The sequence below is a fragment of the Hyaena hyaena genome, unplaced genomic scaffold (genome assembly GCF_003009895.1).
Source record: "Hyaena hyaena isolate Hyena2069 unplaced genomic scaffold, ASM300989v1 scaffold_140, whole genome shotgun sequence".
NCBI classification, from domain to species: Eukaryota; Metazoa; Chordata; class Mammalia; order Carnivora; family Hyaenidae; genus Hyaena; species Hyaena hyaena.
In genome coordinates, this window is record NW_024080772.1 from 2,595,070 (window position 1) to 2,612,532 (window position 17,463).

Here is a 17,463-nt window from a genome sequence, read left to right on the forward strand (position 1 = left end):
TTCAGTCTTGCAGACCATCCTCTGGTCCTGCAAACAAATCAAGTCTATTCCTACCGCCTCAAGATATTTACTTCTTTGATTCCCCCTAATCCCCTGAATCATTTGGTTTCCTCCTTCTCTGAAGAGGCCCCCAGAAGACCCTTCCTGAAGAGACCCCCACACCCACACCACACACAGCTTGAGTCTCTCTGCCCTAATGTCATGCCTGCCATCCTCATCATACTCAGCCACCATCTCATATGGTTCTGTTCAGTTCTTTCTCCCATACCCCTAAGCCCCACCCCCAGACTCTAAATTCTATGAGATTTGGATAGTGTCAGTTTCATCCATGGCTGTGTCCCCAGTCAAGGGAGGAGGCCCGGCAGGTGGCAGGCACTCAATAGTTTCAGAATGAGTTAATGAAAGAAATGCTTTATAAACAAATTTACATCAAGCAGACATGGAAATCAGTGTTAAGTAGCGGAATTCAAGGCTGGTGTAGTGGAAAGGGGACCAGATTGAGCGGTCGTAAGACATGAATTTAAGTCCTAGATGGATTTTTTTTCTAACCGTGATTGCCAATGTACTGAAAATTCTGAGTCTCAGACACGTTTGGGCCTGCAAAAGCAAAAAGGCAGTGTCCCAGGGGTGCCTGGGTGGCTCAGCCAGTTAAACATCGGACTCTGGTTTTTGGCTCAGGTTGTAATCATGGGGTTTCTTAAGTTTGAGCCCCACGTTGGGCTCTGTGCCGGCAGCATGAAGCCTGCTTGGGATTCATTCCCTCCCTCCCTCTCTGCTCCTCCCCCACTTGTGGTGACTCTGTCTCTCCCAAAATAAATAAAGAAACTTTTTAAAAAATTGAAAAAAAAAAAGCAGTGCTCCACACATTGGTGTTGGCACGGTGAAACCAGACAATGTATATTAAAATGCTTTGTAAACAGGAAAGTGCAATTAAATGTATTGTTGTAACCATACAAAGGGAATTACTACAATATTTACTTATATAAGCACTTTCCCTATCCTATCTAAAGTAGGCTTCAACTTAGAAAAAAACGATTTAGAGTCAACATTTCAGAAACTCATCTAGTACATAAATAGAATCATTTCTACAAATGAGGGCAGAGTATATAGATGTGCCTATTCTCAGACTCTGTGGTGTTTTTTTCACACTTTGCCCACTGACAGCTGCTTCACTTTTGAACTATCTTTTCTGTCTGTTTATTTTCTTTTTTTCAAAGACTTTTTCCTACTTATGATGTAATACATATTCTTGTAAAAATTTTAGAAGACTCTTAAAAGTATAGAAGAAAACAAAATCACCTATAACCCTAATAATCTGGAGATAACCAAAGTAGATATTTTGAAATATTTTCTTCCAAATTATTTTTATTTTTATTTTTTATTAAAAATTTTTTTAATGTTTACTTAGTTGTGAGAGAGATACACACAGAGTGCGAGCGGGAGAAGGACAGAGGGAAAGGGAGACACAGAATCTGAAGCAGGCTCCAGGCTCTGAGAGGTCAACACAGAGCCCGATGCAAGGCTCGAAGTCATAAACCGTGAGAACATGACCTGAGCCAAAGTTGGATGCTTAATTGACTGAGCCACCCAGGAACCCCATTCCAAATTATTTTTAAAATTGAAGCTGCAAATGACAGTTTCATATTTTACAGAGCACAGGTACACAGGCTATGGAATAATGGATCTGTTAAGCTGTGTGAGGCTCTCATGCATAAGAGGCAAACAGAATGGTGTAGTGGGAAAAGCACAGGAAAATGAGGACTAAGAACTCCTACCACCCAGAGTGCTTGGGAGCACTCAAAATAAAATATGTGAACTGGCAGAAACACAGTGATGCACAATAAAGTATGGTCATATTAGTAGTGCTAAGAGGTGGCAGTTCAGTCTTAAAGAAAGAGAGTTTAACAAGCAAGGTTGACTAGAGCCAGATGAGATGGGGTAGGGCAGGGTAAGAAGTCTGCTCAGTGCTCTCCTTGCTAGGATCTAGCTTTGTGTAGTGAGAGAAATGTCCCATATCTGAGGCTTACCCTTTCCTTGAAAATAGTAATCAAAACTACAGAAAACCAATGGAAATCAACAACCTCCAGGTCAGGCCACAACTTAAGGATAGTGATTGCAGCTCTCACCAGCCAATTGCAGAAAGTCACGTGTGGCAAAGGCTGTGATGTGTCGCCCAGAGCGTCCTTCAGGAGGACAGACTTAATCCCCAGGAGCATTGCTGGCAGCCCCCTCCAGAGATGACCTCAATGAAGAAAACTGCCTTGCCAAAAGTCACACCCCTTTTCTGGTGACTCACATCCTGTGACTGATTATGTGGGAGTCTGAAAGCCTGACCCTGTCTGCCCAACGTGGGCCATCTTCAGAATGTCCTGCAAGGTCAGTTGAAGCTTTTCCGTGGAGATGGAGTCTTGACATCTTCCCTGGAGGAAATCCTGCCTCCTTCCCTCCCCCCCTTTCCATGGGTGTGGATCCCACAGCGCTCCCTACCATGCTGCCTTCATCCCACGTGCTGCCTCCATCTCAGAGTCCGCTTCCCAGAGAAGCCAGCCCGTGACAGGGGCCTCGCCTGCTCCCTTCCTCCCTTCTTCCCGTGCAGCCATTGCTGAGGACCCTGGAGGACTTCTTGAGGAAACGAAGGACTGAGCTGACTCCAGATTTTATTCTCATGTTCTATCTTTTAAAAATGTCACAAGGGGCACCGGGGTGGCTGAGTCAGTTATGCATCTGACTTCAGCTCAGGTCATGATCTCACGGTTTGTGAGTTGGAACCCCGTGTCTGGCTCTGTGCTGACAGCTCTGAGCCTGGAGCCTGCTTCAGGTCTGTGTCTCCCTCTCTCTCTCTGTCCCTCCCTCATTCGTGCTCAGTCTCTCTCTGTCTTTCTCTGTCTCTCTCTCAAAAATAAACATTTTAAAAATTAAAAAAAAGAATTTAAAAAATGTCACGGAAGGACTTCGGCCCCCAGAAGATGGAATAGGTGGACTTTTCCCTATCTGTCCTGCTAAATACAACTAATGCTGGACATGATATATAACACAAACAAAAGAAGACTCTGAAGGTGGAGGGAGGAAGGAAGACAGGCTAGGGAACTTGAGACACAAGGAATGACACAGTGCTGAGCCACCTGGGTTTTTCTTTTTCCATCATCGACCCGAGACTTGGAGCTGAAAAATCAGGAACTCAGAAATGACAAGCACGCGTGAGAAACCAGTCACAAAATCCTGCCTCCTCCAGTCACAGAACCAAGAAAAGTGCAGTCTAGTAAAAGAAAAGCTTTTAGACAGTAATCACTCAACTCCAGCCAGATAACACAGAAAAAAAAACCCTGAAAAAACTGTGCCCCATGTGCCATCTCAGCAGAGGCACCCAAGCGGGGAGCCTAGACCTCCACCCTCATCTGCAAACGGGAGAGGTGGACAGAAGCCTCGGGTCCCTCCAGCTTCATAGTGCCACAGACTATCACAGGAATTCGTTAAGATTTCAAGTTTGTGGAGGTGGCCTCTATCATCAAAGAGAAAGATGGATCGTCTTTATTAACTGACGAAATTACACACAGGATGAGACTTTCTGGTGAATGGCACAGGTATTAACCCCAGGCAGACAAGAGCAAGAATAAAATAGATATGGAGCCTCCGGGTCCTACTGGAAGAAGAGGTGGTGCAGAGATCACAACCTACCTTTACTGTCATGGACTTCTTTTTGAAACTACAAAAAGTCTATAGGTTCTTTATTTAATTAAACCAATCTAATCAATATGTAAGTCTAGGGGCACGTGGGTGGCTCAGTTGGTTAAGAGTCCGACTTTGGCTCAGGTCATGATCTGACAGCTCCTGGGTTCAAGCCCGGTGTCAGGCCCTGTGCTGACAGCTCAGAGCCCAGAGCCTGCTTGGGATTCTGTGTCTCCCTCTCTGCCCCTCCCCGACTTGTTCTCTCTCTCTCTCTCTCTCGATCTCTCAAAAAATAAATAAATATTTTTTAAAAAACTTTTAGGGGCGCCTGGGTGGCTCAGTCGGTTAAGTGTCTGACTTCAGCTCAGGTCATGATCTTGCAGTTTGTGAGTTTGAGCCCTGTGTCGGGCTCTGTGCTGACAGCTCTGAGCCTGGAGCCTGCTTCAAATACTGAGTCTCCCTAATGGGCACCCTCCTACACTGTTGGTGGGAATGTAAACTGGTGCAGCCCCTCTGGAAAACAGTGTGGAGGTTCCTCAAAAAAAAAACAATAGAACTCCCATATGACCCAGCAAAGCACCGCTAGGAATTTACCCAAAGGATACAGGAGTGCTTATGCATAGGGGCACATGTACCCCAATGTTCATAGCAGCACTTTCAACAATAGCCAAATCATGGAAAGAGCCTAAGTGTCCATCAGCTGATGAATGGATCAAGGAGATGTGGTTTATCTACATAATAGAATAATACAACATGGCAATGAGAAAGAATGAAATCTGGCCATGTGTAGCAACATGGAACTTGAGGGTGTTATGCTGAGTGAAATAAGTCAGGCAGAGAAGGACAGATACCATATGTTTACACATATAGGAAGATTAGGAGGAACTTAATGGAGGACCGTGGGGGAGAAGAAGGAGGGAAATAGTGGAGGAGAGGGAGGGAGGCAAACCATGAGAGACTCTTGAATGCTGAGAACAAACTGAGGACTGATTGGGGTGGAGGGGAGGGGAAGGAGGGTGATGGACATGGAGGAGAGCAGTTATGGGGATGAGCACTGGATGTTATATGGAAACCAACTTGACAATAAACTATTAAAAAAATAAAATAGATACTTATTTGTAAAACAAACAAACAAAAAACAAATACTGTGTCTCCCTCTCTCTCTGCCCCTCCCCTGCTCATGCTCTGTCTCTCTCTCTCAAAATTAAATAAATGTTAAAAATATTTTTTAAGGGGCGCCTGGGTGGCTTAGTCAGTTGAACGTCCAACTTTCACTTAGGTCATGATCTCGCGGTTCGTGGGTTCGAGCCCCGCGTCGGGCTCTGTGATGACTGCCAGCTCAGAGCCTGGAGCCTGTTTCAGATTCTGTGCCTCCCTCTCTCTCTGACCCTCCCCTGCTCACGCTGTTTCTCTCTCCTAGAAATAAATAAATAAAACAAAAAAAAATATTTTTTAAACTATGTAAGTGTAAAAGGTTAACTGTGTGGGGTTCCTGGGTGGCTCAGTTGAGTATCCAATTCTTGATTTCAGCTCAGGTCATAATCTTACTGTTTTGAGTTAGAGCGCCATGTAGGGCTCTGCACTGACAGCATGGAGCCTGCTTGGGATTCTCTCTCTTTCCCTCTCTCTGCCCCTTCCCCTCTCAAAATAAAGAAATAAATTTTAAAACAAAAAAACTTTTTAAAAGGCAAACTGCTTAAGGGTTATCGTTGTTGACCCTGATGTGTTTCTTTCCAGACCTTTCTTTTACACAAACTCTTATCTTTGTGCTTATACACATTTTCTCTTTTGCATTTTAAAAATTATCAAAAAACCCAGAAGCTTAATGCAAAAAAAATTTTTATTAGAAGATTCAGAGCTTACAAAGAAAGTTATGCTTCACCAATGCAGGTCAACTCCCAGGAGGTAATAGCTGCACATGAATGTACAACTACTTACTTGATACTTTGATTTGTATTCCAAATAAGCAGCTCAAATCCAGGACTGGCCACTTAACTACTGGCCCAACTTCATGCTCCAGAGTTTCCCTATCATTACAAGGCCCCAGATGTCATCTCGTCATCCAAGCTAAAATTGGGGAGTCAGCCTTGGTTTCTCTTTCCCTTGCACCCCATATCCAATGTATCAGGAAGTCGTACTGACTCGGTTTTCAAAATATATCCCCAATTCTGCTGTATCTCGTGGTGTCTGTCTCTTGTCATGATCCTAGTGCAAGCTACCCTCTACTCTCACCTATATGACTGCTTTGGCTTTCTGACTGATCTCCATGCTGCCAACAGCAGCCAGGTGGACTCTTCAAAAGAGCTTTAGGGTTTCCTGGGTGGCTCAGGCAGTTGAGCATCTGACTCTTGATTTCAGGTCATGATCCCACAGTTCATGGGATAGAGCCCCGCATTGGGCTCCACAGTGAGAATGGAGCCTGCTTGGGGTTCTCTCTCTCTCCCTCTAAAATAATTTTTTTAAAGGGCTTTCTTTTTTAAAATTTATTTATTTTGAGAGACAGAGAGAGAGAGAGAGCAGGGGAAGGGAGGGGCAGAGAGAAAGAAACCCAAGAGAATCCTGGCTCCAGCTCAGGAACCCAGAGATCAGGACTTGAGCCAAAACCAAGAGTCAGATGCTTAACTGACTGAGCCACCCAGGTGCCCCCAAAAAAGAGCTTTAAATGACTGCTCTGACTTTCCACTACACTTGGGATAAAATCCAACCCCTTTGGCCTCCATGACCTGCCCCCCCTTCCTTTCTCTCCTGAAGCCCCTCACTCACTAGGCTACACAGAGCTCCTTCCCCACAGGGACCTTCAATTTTATGTCCCCTGTGTCTGGGACATTCTTCCATGGAATCTTCACACGGCACTTCCTTCTCAAATGTCCCTTCTTACCCAGCCTCGAAAAGCCTCCCCATCCTTCCCCCAGATGGTGTTTAGTTTTCTTTAAGGCAGTAGAAATAATCTGCAAGTATTTAGCTGTATACTTGTTCCATGAGTCTCTGACCAGAGCTCTGACTAGAGCTCTGACTAGAGCTCATCCCTCATGAGGGGCACAGATTTGGTCTGACCCAGCACTGCATCCCTAGTTTCTAAAGCAGTTTGTAGTACATGGTAAGATCTTAGTAAATAGTTACTGAATAAAGAATAAAAACATACATATATATCCACAATTTTTAAAATAATAGTTTCATGCTATATCTACTCTTTTCAACTTGTTCTTTTCACTTAGAATATGTTATGCAAGCCCTGTTCTATGTCCATGCATAGAAACCCCCCTCCTAACACAAGATGTTATGCTATATTTGAACCATGATTTATCAAAACATTTCTCTCAAACAGATCATTTCCAGGTTTTTGGTTAAGTGTATAAGTATCTTCTAGGATGCAAAGTTCTGCACAGGTGGGAAAATGATTAATCAGGTAGCATGGCATAGCCATTAGGAGCATGGGCGCTGGAGCCATCCGGCCTGAGTGCTAATGTAGACTGCTGACGTGTCACTGCATCCTCACACAGCAGAGAGCTCGCTCGCTCTCTGACCTCTTCCTGTAATTCAACCCCATTCACCAGAGCAAACGTAGGCACCACTGCCACTGCTTCTTGTGTTCTGTGGGCAGATTGTTTAACCTTCCATGCCTAGTATTACCATCTTTTTATAAGATGGGGATAATAACAGTATCCACCCCATAGGGTTGTTGTGAGATTTACATAAATCAAAGTATGCATACAATACATAGAAATTTGAACAGCACATAGTAAACACTGTGTAAAGTACTGTCATTACTGTCATTGTTGTGATTTATTTGGGAGCACATAAAGCATTACTTTATGAAGAACAGAGCTACCTAAATATGTGTTGATGCTTTCTTTTGGTTTACAAAAAAGGCATCACATTCTTATAAATTATAAAGATTTCTCTCACTATTTTATCTCTTTTACTTGCACCTTCTCACCCTTTATTAACTTTGTCATCCTCTTCAACTGGTGCACATGTCACACAGTAAAATACATGTAGTCTATTCTATATTCTATGTATGGCACTCAAAAACTGGATAAAAAAAGAAAACCCTAATATCTCTCAAGTTTTAGAAAATAAATACATAGTGTTGCTCTGGGGTGTGGGGGGTGGGGGGAGAGGCAGCCAATGTACTGAACTGCCATGTTCCATCATCAAAAGGCACTGGTTAATATTCATGGTATGTTCTTCTGGAAATTCAGACTGCACATCCATAAAAGACAATGCTCAGCCCCACTTGATGTCTTTCTGCAGAATTCTCACTGGGCTAAGAGTGAAACAGAGCTGTTACAATGGGTACAGTTCACCCTCTTTGCCTGGTGTGTGCTAAATGACATGAGGCTTCCCAGGACACAATGGAACACAATGGCCATGGCACTGGGGAAGAGAAGGCTATTTACAATCTGATAAACAAGCATTGAGCTATCTATTAGATGGTCATTGTCTTTGTATTTTTGAATTCTGTATCTCTCTCTCATAATAGATAGATAGATTGATTTCTTAATAAAAAATATATATTTATATACATAAATAAATTTATGTATTTATATATTTATATGTATTTATATATTTATTTATATATATTTATATATTTATACTTATTTATTATATTTTTATTTATTATTATTTATTCTATTTATATTTATATATTATGTATTTATATATTAAATATATATATTTATATACAGAAATAATACATAAATATATTTATATACATAAATATATATATTTCTTCCAAGAAATTATTAATTTGCCCATGCTCCAAAGTCCATTTTGGAGCCAGAGAACAGAACACATCTGAAGAGGTAAAAAATGTGCTAGCCTTGACCCACCTCCGGGATTACTGATGTAATTACAACCTTTGTCAAAACAAAGGGCTTTCTATAAACTCCATGAGATGACATCTCTTCAGAGCAAAGCTTATTCAGCTGGCATCAGCTAAAATTCAGAATTATAATAAGGATACAAAGGTATTGTGATAATTACTTTTAATGCGTCAACCTGACTGGATCGTGAGATTCCCAGATATCCGGTTAACCTTATTTCTGGGTGTGTCTGAGGGAGTGTTTCTGGAAAAGATTAGCATTTGATCATGAGAAGACAGTAAATCAGATTGCCCTTCCCCAGTGTGAGTGGGTATTATCCAATTCATTGGGGTCTGAATAGAGCAAAAAGGCAGAGGAAGGTTGGATTCAATCTCTCTCTGACAGACAGAGCACAGACATGGATCTTCCCCTGCCCTTCGCATTCCTTGGTCTCAGGCTTTCAGACTCACACTGGAATCTGCATTATCTGCTCTCTGGCTCTCAGCTCCTTGAATTACACCACCAGCTTTCCTGGGGCTCCAGTTTTACAGATAGCAAGTGTGGAGCTACTCAGCCTCCATAATCACATGAGCTAATGCCTTGTAATAAATCTCTTTCTATATAACTATCCATCTACCAATCTATCCTTGTCCTATTGGTTGGAGAACCCTGACACAAGTATCTTTATAGAACTCCTAAATTCATCCATCCTATCACCTCTGTGTTTAACAGACTCATTTAATTGACATTTAATAAAACTTTGCATATAGTATTCCTTTTTCAATAGTGAGGCTTCTGTTCCTGAAAATGTAGGTTTTGAAAAACTTGAAGTTGGGGATCTTAAGACCTTTAAACCTTTGAGATTAAAAATAAATTAACCTGTAAAAAAAAACCTTTAAAATAAATGCATTGGTCTGGCCAAATTTCTCAGACTGGCACTGATTGTCTATCTACTTTCTGTTCTTAACCTGGGTTTCCAATCTTGACTCTGGACACTGCCCTGTACAGATACTACTCTGTTAAACAGAGTCTCTCAGTCTTCCTTTCTTCCTCCAGCACCCTGAGGTGGAGCCTTTGGTCTCTGAGCCTTTGTTTAAAGGCAAAATAGTTATCGATAAACTTTTACAACAGATGCTGGAATGCATGTTAGCAGTGTCTCCAGCAACAAAAACATATAGTTGTCTGCCCATAACAGAACCACTCTTCTTTTGGGGAATGCCATTGTTATGGACTGAATACTTGTCCAAAATTCGTATGTTGAATCCCCAAGATAAGAGTAGTTGGATGTGGGGCCTTTGGTAGATAATTAGGTCATGAGGATGGAACCTTTAGAAACAGGATTAGTGTCTTTATGAGAAGAGGCCAGAGAGCTAGCTTGCTCTCTTTCTGCCATAGGATAATGAGACGTCAGCATCCTGCAACCCATGCCTGCACCCTCACCCGAACCTGACTATGCTAGTACCTTGATCTTGGACTTCCACCATCCAGAATTACGAGAAATAAATCTCTGTTGTTTGTAAGTCACCTGTCTATGGGACTTTGTTATAGTGGCCTATTCTGACTAAGATAGCCATCATCCCAACTCCAAATCCATGGTAGTAGAGTGGGTTGGAGTCACAAGACCCCATATGTCTGACCATGGTGACAGGCCCCCGATCCACCCAGTTTGTCAGAATCCTTCTCTGGGACTTTTCTAACTAGAGCTTTCCTTTTCGGTCAGGAAGCCATAATGATAATGATGCAAACACGGGGCTGCTTGAGGCCATGGTAAGGAAGTACAAATAGTCAATTTGCAAATAGAAACAGAAGTAGAGACAGAATCAGCCAATCTCGGCTGCATTCAAATTCCCTATGGCTGGACCAAGCCACCCTTCCTGTTCTTTGGGGATGTGGGCCAGTATATTTCCTTCTTATGCTTCAACTACTTCAAGGTGGGTTTCTGCTATTCACCAGAGTTGACTGATACTGCTAGTGTAGCAGAAGATGCAAATTCTTCATGTGAGCATCGTTTGTGTCAATCCTCAATAAAAGTTGAGTACAAACTAAACTTAAAAATGCTTTTGGCAATAAAATTTATCATTATCAGTTTTCTGATTGCTCAAGTTAAACACAGGCATTGTAAGATAGGTTTATGAAAATGAGGACAGTGTATAAAGTGAATATCTCAGATTTTTATCTGTATACAATAGTTATCTTATTTTCAAAAATTGATAAGACTATGCATGTAATCCCACAGCTGCCATTTTCCACGTAATAATGTATCTTGAACACTATATTAGTTCATATAGATCTGATTGGTGTTTGAAGGCGTTTTCAATGTTTATTTTGTGTTCAAAGTGTGTCCTCTTAAATGACTATCATTAGTAATGGCGGTCACTAAGAGTGCATGTTATCTCATTGATGGAATTCTAGCTTAGAACTCAGAAGGATCTCTGCTATTGACTTTTTGTGGGCAAGTAGGTTTTGAAAGAAGTTGAATGGCTCATTTTTCATCTCCATAATATAAAGAATGTCAGACTGTTGGCAGTATTTCAAGTACTCTCTTGATTCAGGGTTGAACCACACAAGAGAGCTAGCAGGCATTTGCCCGGCAGTCTGCCAGGTGACCTTACCATTCTGCAATGCAGACGGTATGGGGGAAACAGAGCAAAGCCTGCTTGCTCTGGACTTCTATCTAGCCTCAGCTTCATAATCAAGAGTCATGAAAATAGTAAGAACTCTCAAAACAGCAACTTTCATTGAGCACTTGACAGGTGTCGGGGACGCTGGCTAAGCACTTGACTTTAGTTATATTCTTCAGTGTTAACAATTACCCTAAAATTATCTCTATTTTTAGTAATTAAATTGAAGTTCTCACCCATGGTTAGGTGGCTAGCAAGAGGAAGTGCTGGGGGTTGACCTCAGGCTAAATAATCCTAAAACCCATGCTCCTCAGCACCATTTATTTTTTTTTTAATGTTTTTTAAATTTATTTCTAGGAGAGAGAGAGAGAGACAGCATGAGCAAGGGAGGGTCAGAGAGAGAGGGAGTCACAGACCGAAGCAGGCTCCAGGCTCTGAGCTGGCAGTCAGCACAGAGCCCGACGCGGGGCTCAAACCCACGAACTGCGAGATCGTGACCTAAGCGAAAGTCGGACGCTTAACCGACTAAGCCACCCAGGCGCCCCAACTGTCCTCACCACCATTTATTTTGCTCTCCAATTTGCCCCCACCTGACTTGGGACATGTACCTATCCTCACCCCAGGTTTTGAGGTGTAAAAGTTTTCAGTGTTGGGAAAGCTTGTGGAAATTTTACGAACCCCGTTGTTGTTGGTTTACAAGAAATTTAGGGGAGGATATTACAAGATCCTCTTGGTTGGCACAATCCGTTGCAAAAAAGACTTAGGGGTTTGTGGGCTGAGGTTCTGTTCCCTGACACCTCCAACAGTTGCTGAGTCAGACTTCTGAAAATAACATGTTAGAAACAATATAGTTATGTGCAGTAACAAATTTAATCCTAATTATAAACAGCACCAGATGATTAGTAAGAAAACTCAATGTAAAATATGGCTTTAGGGGCGCCTGGGTGGCTCAGTCGGTTAAGCGTCCAACTTCGGCTCAGGTCATGATTCACGGTTCATGGGTTTCAGCCCCATGTCAGGCTCTGTGCTGACAGCCAGCTCAGAGCCTGGAGCCTGTTTCGGATTCTGTGTCTCCCTCTCTCCCTGACCTTCCCCTGCTCACACTATCTCTGTCTCTGTCTCTGTCTCTCTCTCTCTCAGAAATAAATAAAACATTAAAAAAATTTTTTTAAATATGGCTTAGGGAAAATAGTGTGATGTAGTAACTTTCTTTGGCTGCCATAACAAATCATCACGGACTTAGTGGCTTAAAGCAACAAAAATACGGAGTGCTTGGGTGTTTCAGTTGGTAAGTGTCCGACTTTGGCTCAGGTCATGATCTCATGGTTCGTGCGTTTGAGCCCCGCGTCGGGCTCTGTGCTGACAGCCAGCTCAGAGCCTGGAGCCTGTTTCAGATTCTGTGTCTCCCCCTCTCTCTGGCCCTCCCCTGCTCACACTGTCTCTTTCTCTCAAAAATAAATAAATCATTAAGAAAAAATTTTTAAAAACCAACAAAAATTTATTAGCTTGCAGTTTTGGAGGTCACAAATCCAAAATGGGTCTCCGGAGGCTGAAATCCAGGTGTCCGCAGAGCTGTGTTCCTTGTGGATGCTCTAGGGAGGGAGGATCCATTTCCTTGCCTTTTCTAACCTTCTGAGGTGCCTGCATTCCTGGCTGGAGGTCCTGCTCACTCTGACCTCTAGTCTTCTATCACCCCATTTCCTTCTCCGCCTCTGACTCTCCTACCTCCCTTTTGCAGTTTGTTATTGCTGTTATTTTGTTAGAAAACCTAGTTTATTCGTTAATTGTGGTAAAATACACAAAACATAAAGTTTATCATCTTAACCATTTTTGAGGGCACAGTTTGGTATTAGGAAGCATATTTTATTTACGGTATTTTATTTACCGTAATGTCTTGAAAGATAGCATGTGTCAGAATTTATTTCCTTTTTAAGACTCAATAATATTCTATTGTGTGTATGTACCATGTTTCATTTATCCGTTCAACCACTGAAGTCTACTCAGGTTGCTTCTAGCTCTTGACTACTTTTTTTAGGCCCCCAGACTTAACTCCCACCCCACTCCCATACCCAACACCAAGCAATTCTTGGACACCATCAGGCTGAATGACCACATACATATTTCTCATAAATCATTGCATTGCACTATTGTGGATAATGCTGCTATGAACATGGGTGAACAAATATCTCTTTGAGACCCTGCTTTCCATTCTTTCGGGGTATATATGTGGAATTGTTGTATCATATGGTAATTCTATTTTTTTTTTTTATGTTTTATTTATTTCTAGGAGAGAGAGAGACACAGTGTGAGCAGGGGAGGGTCAGAGAGAGAGGGAGTCACAGACTGAAACAGGCTCCAGGCTCTGAGCTGGCAGCCAGCACAGAGCCCGACGCGGGGCTCGAACCCACGAACTGCGAGATCATGACCTAAGCGAAAGTCGGACGCTCAACCGACTAAGCCACCCAGGCGCCCCTGGTAATTCTATTTTTAATTTTTTAGGAACTGTCATACTGTTTACCATAGCAGCTGTACCATTTTACATTTCTACCTGCATTGCACCGGGCTCCAATTTGTCCAAGTACTGCCAACATCCTTTTGTTTTGTTTTGTTTTGTTTTGCTTGGTGGTAATGATCCTGAAGGGTATGAAGTGATATCTCACTGTGGCTTTGCTTTACATTTCTCTAATGGTTAGCACATCTCCATATGCTTATGGGCCATCCTACCTCTCTTTAATGAAGACCCTTGTGATGACGTTGGTTCACCTGGATGGTTCAGAATAATCTCCCCATTCAAGGATCCTTAAACTAATCCCACCAGCAAAATTCCTTTGGTCATGTAAGGTCACACATTCACCAGTTCTGGAGATTAGGATGTAGCCATTGTGGGGGGTGGTAGGGCAGGCAGGGAGGCCTGTCCACCACAAGCAACTACTATACGGCCAAAGCCAAGAGAATAGAAAGTTGGGAAACTGAATGTTTGGTTGATGATTTCAAATACCGCACAAAATCTGAGCAGTCCAAAAAGATTTAGCTGAATTTCATGATCAGTGACTTTTGAGACAGCTTTTGGTAAAATGGCAGGGCTGCAACTCAGGCAGTTATTAATATTTTAATTAAGATTGATATTTTAACTACTACATTGGGATTGGACTTACATATATGTTTCTCCCTAAAGGAGCCAGTCTGTTTAAATTATCTGAAGTTCTCATAAATTCAGGTTAAAGTAAAAAACATGCAGTGTCCCTACCCCCTCGACGAAAAAGCCCCTCCCCCAATCATACAGTCCCAGGCTAGTATGGCAGCTCTACTCTCTACAGTATTTGGGGTCCATGTTCCTTCCAGCTGTCCACTCCTCCATCCCTAGGGCAAAGTCCTGGTCCTGTGGTCCAGGTGTATCCACATTCCAGGCAACAGGATATGGGGGTGGGGGGCGCTGGGAGGGGATGAACATGATATAAAGCAAGGGAAATGATACACAAGTTATTATAAGAGGTTACTTGGGTCTAAACTAAGGTGTTGGATATGAGGGCAGATCACTTGTATGTAGGGTGCAAACAAGAGAGAGATGGTAAGTACTTGTAGCTGTTGAAGGAGCCAGGGGGATTGGGGTCTATTAACAGACCCAAGAGGGGTGTGACAACCCTAGGCCTAAGGAAATATGTGTTGTAGGCACATGGGTGGCTCAATCAGTTAAGCCTTGGACTCTTGATTTCAGCTCAGGTCATGATCTCACAGTTCCTGGGTTCAAGCCCCACATCGGGCTCTGCACTGACAATGCAGAGCCTACTTGGGATTCTCTTTCTTTTCCTCTCTCTGCCCCTCCCCTACTCATGTTCTCTCTCTCTCTCTGTCTCAAAACAAACTTAAAAGAAGAAGAAAGGAAATATGTGTTATTTGTGCTGCTAAGACAAGATGTGGATTCTCTTAAAGACTGACTGAGTTTCAAGATCCAGAGTTGTTTTCCAGGTATAGGTGTCTATTGGGCTTTGGAAAGGAAAAGAGACTGTCTTTCTTCTAACTGGAGATAGTGCCAAGAAAATAGGAAACAAAGAAGGAAATACTGAGATTCAGAAATTCTGAGGTAGCTCATCTCCTGCAGTCTTAATCTGACTCTAAATTATATGTGTGATTATCTGCAAAGAGTGGCAGAGGTGGGTGGATGTCCAAGTGTTTCAGGGCTTACTGAGCAAAGAAATTTACAAGGCCTTGGGAAGTGTGAGGAGGCAATGAGAGACTTACAGCTGGGCATGAAGCCTTCACTTAAAGGGTAGTCTTATCTCCAAAGTCACAACTTCAGTGTAAGAGTCCTTCAAAGCAAGAGAAGGAAAATCAGAACAAAAGAGAGGTCCATGCAAGCACCAACAGAAGGGCATTCTGAAGGTCAGACCCTGGGTTTGTAGTTATGATACTGAATTACCTCTTAGGGGCATATCAGATGGTTTCAGCCAGAAAGTATAGTCAGCAACTAGAATAATGCACCAGGATATGTCGGTGTTTGTTGAGATGCTCATGTTTCTGATTTTATGTATCGGAAGAATGTCAGAGTTAGCACATATCAAGTGATAAAGAAACTTTTATCCCCAAATGCAAAGCTAGTTTAATGTTAGAGGCAGGTTACTGTAATATATCATAAAATGAAACAGGATAAGAGAAAAACATGATTATCTTAATAGACACTGAGAAGGTATTTGATAAAATTTCACACCCATTTTTCATTTTATAAAAAGGAACCTTACAAATTAGCAATAAAGGATTTTTTAAAAGTTTATTTAATCTGTGGGTGTATGTGTGTGTGTGTGTGAGAGAGAGAAAGACAGAGAGAGAGAGAGAGAGAGAGCAGGGGAGGGGCAGAGAGAGAGGGAGAGGGCTCTGACAGCACAGAGCCCAACATGGGGCTTGAACTCATGAACCATGAGATCATAACTTGAGCTGAAACTAAGAGTCGGATGCTTAACCCAATGAGTCACAAGGCGCCCCTAAAGGAAGTTTTTGAGCAAAATATTCACACATGCACTCAAAGATACTTAAACAGAAATAAAAGGCAAATGAATAGAAAGAAGTAGACAAAATTATGATCATTTGAAGACAGAATAATCTATCTAGAAAATTCAGGGAAATAAAGTGCAAAATCATTATTTTTCCTACAAAATAAATAACCAAGAAGAGTTATAATATATAATAGAAGTTCCATTCACAGCAACCTCCTCTGTTAAGTTTCCTATGGCAGGTGCAACAAAATACCACAGACTGGGTGGATTGAACAACAGAAATTTATCTCTCACAGTTCTGGAGCCTGAAAGTCCAAGGTCAAGGGGTCAGCAGGTTTAGTTTCTACTGGGGCCTTGCTCCTCGGCTTGCAGGTGGCCTTCTCTCTGTGTCTTCACATGATCTTTTCTATATGTACACACATCTCTGGTGTCCCTTTTTATGTAGTAATGTTTGTCTCTCTTTTTTAAGAAAGGCAAACATCCACATGCTGTGCCTCATTTGGAGGTGTCTGGAGTCATGGAAACTTGACTACGCCAGGTTCTCCTACGAGTGGATGTGGAGAACTTGTAACTTGTTTGAAGGTTCTAGCAGAGGACTGCATCTACTTGTATACAAGTATATACTCTTCTTGACCAAAGAGTGGTTCTTCTCTATCAGGGAAAGTCATCTTCTTCTACCAAGTAAGCAGCTTCAGAGAGGGACACAGGCACATGGAATGGTAAGGGAGGAAGGGGACACCTCCCTAGCCAGTCAGATCAGCCAAGTCAACCCTGGCGATCTAAGGGGTGACAAATGTCACAGCCAGACTGTGTTCACATCCTTAATCTCCTTTTATAAGGACACTGGTCAGATGGTTTTAGGGCCTATTTTAACAACCTCATTTTAACTCAACCCCCTTTCTTTAAAGGCTGGACTTCAAAATATAGTCACAGATACGCAGCAGTTAGGAATTCAACATATGAATGGGAAGGTGTAATCCAAATCATAATATTCTCAGAAAATATACAATACCTAAGTAGAGCCCTAAGAAGATATATGAACAACCAAACGGATGTTAGCTGTACCATGAAATTATACAGAAAGACATAAAAGAATGGATAAATGGATAAACATACCATGTTCTTAGTGGGAAAGTCTCAGTATTATAAAGTAATTTATCCCAAATTTAATTAAACTAAAATGTTTAACACAACTGAACCAAAAGCCTATCAAGACTGTCTTTAAAGCTCTTACCCTTTTTCATTTCTCTTCCATATTTGTTACATTATCTTCAACTGTATATTTTCTATTTCTAATGCCACCATCAGGGGGTCCATCATCTTCCACCCCAAACTGACCTTCCCAACAGCCCTGTACCCAGCGACAGGAGGTCATCAGTCACC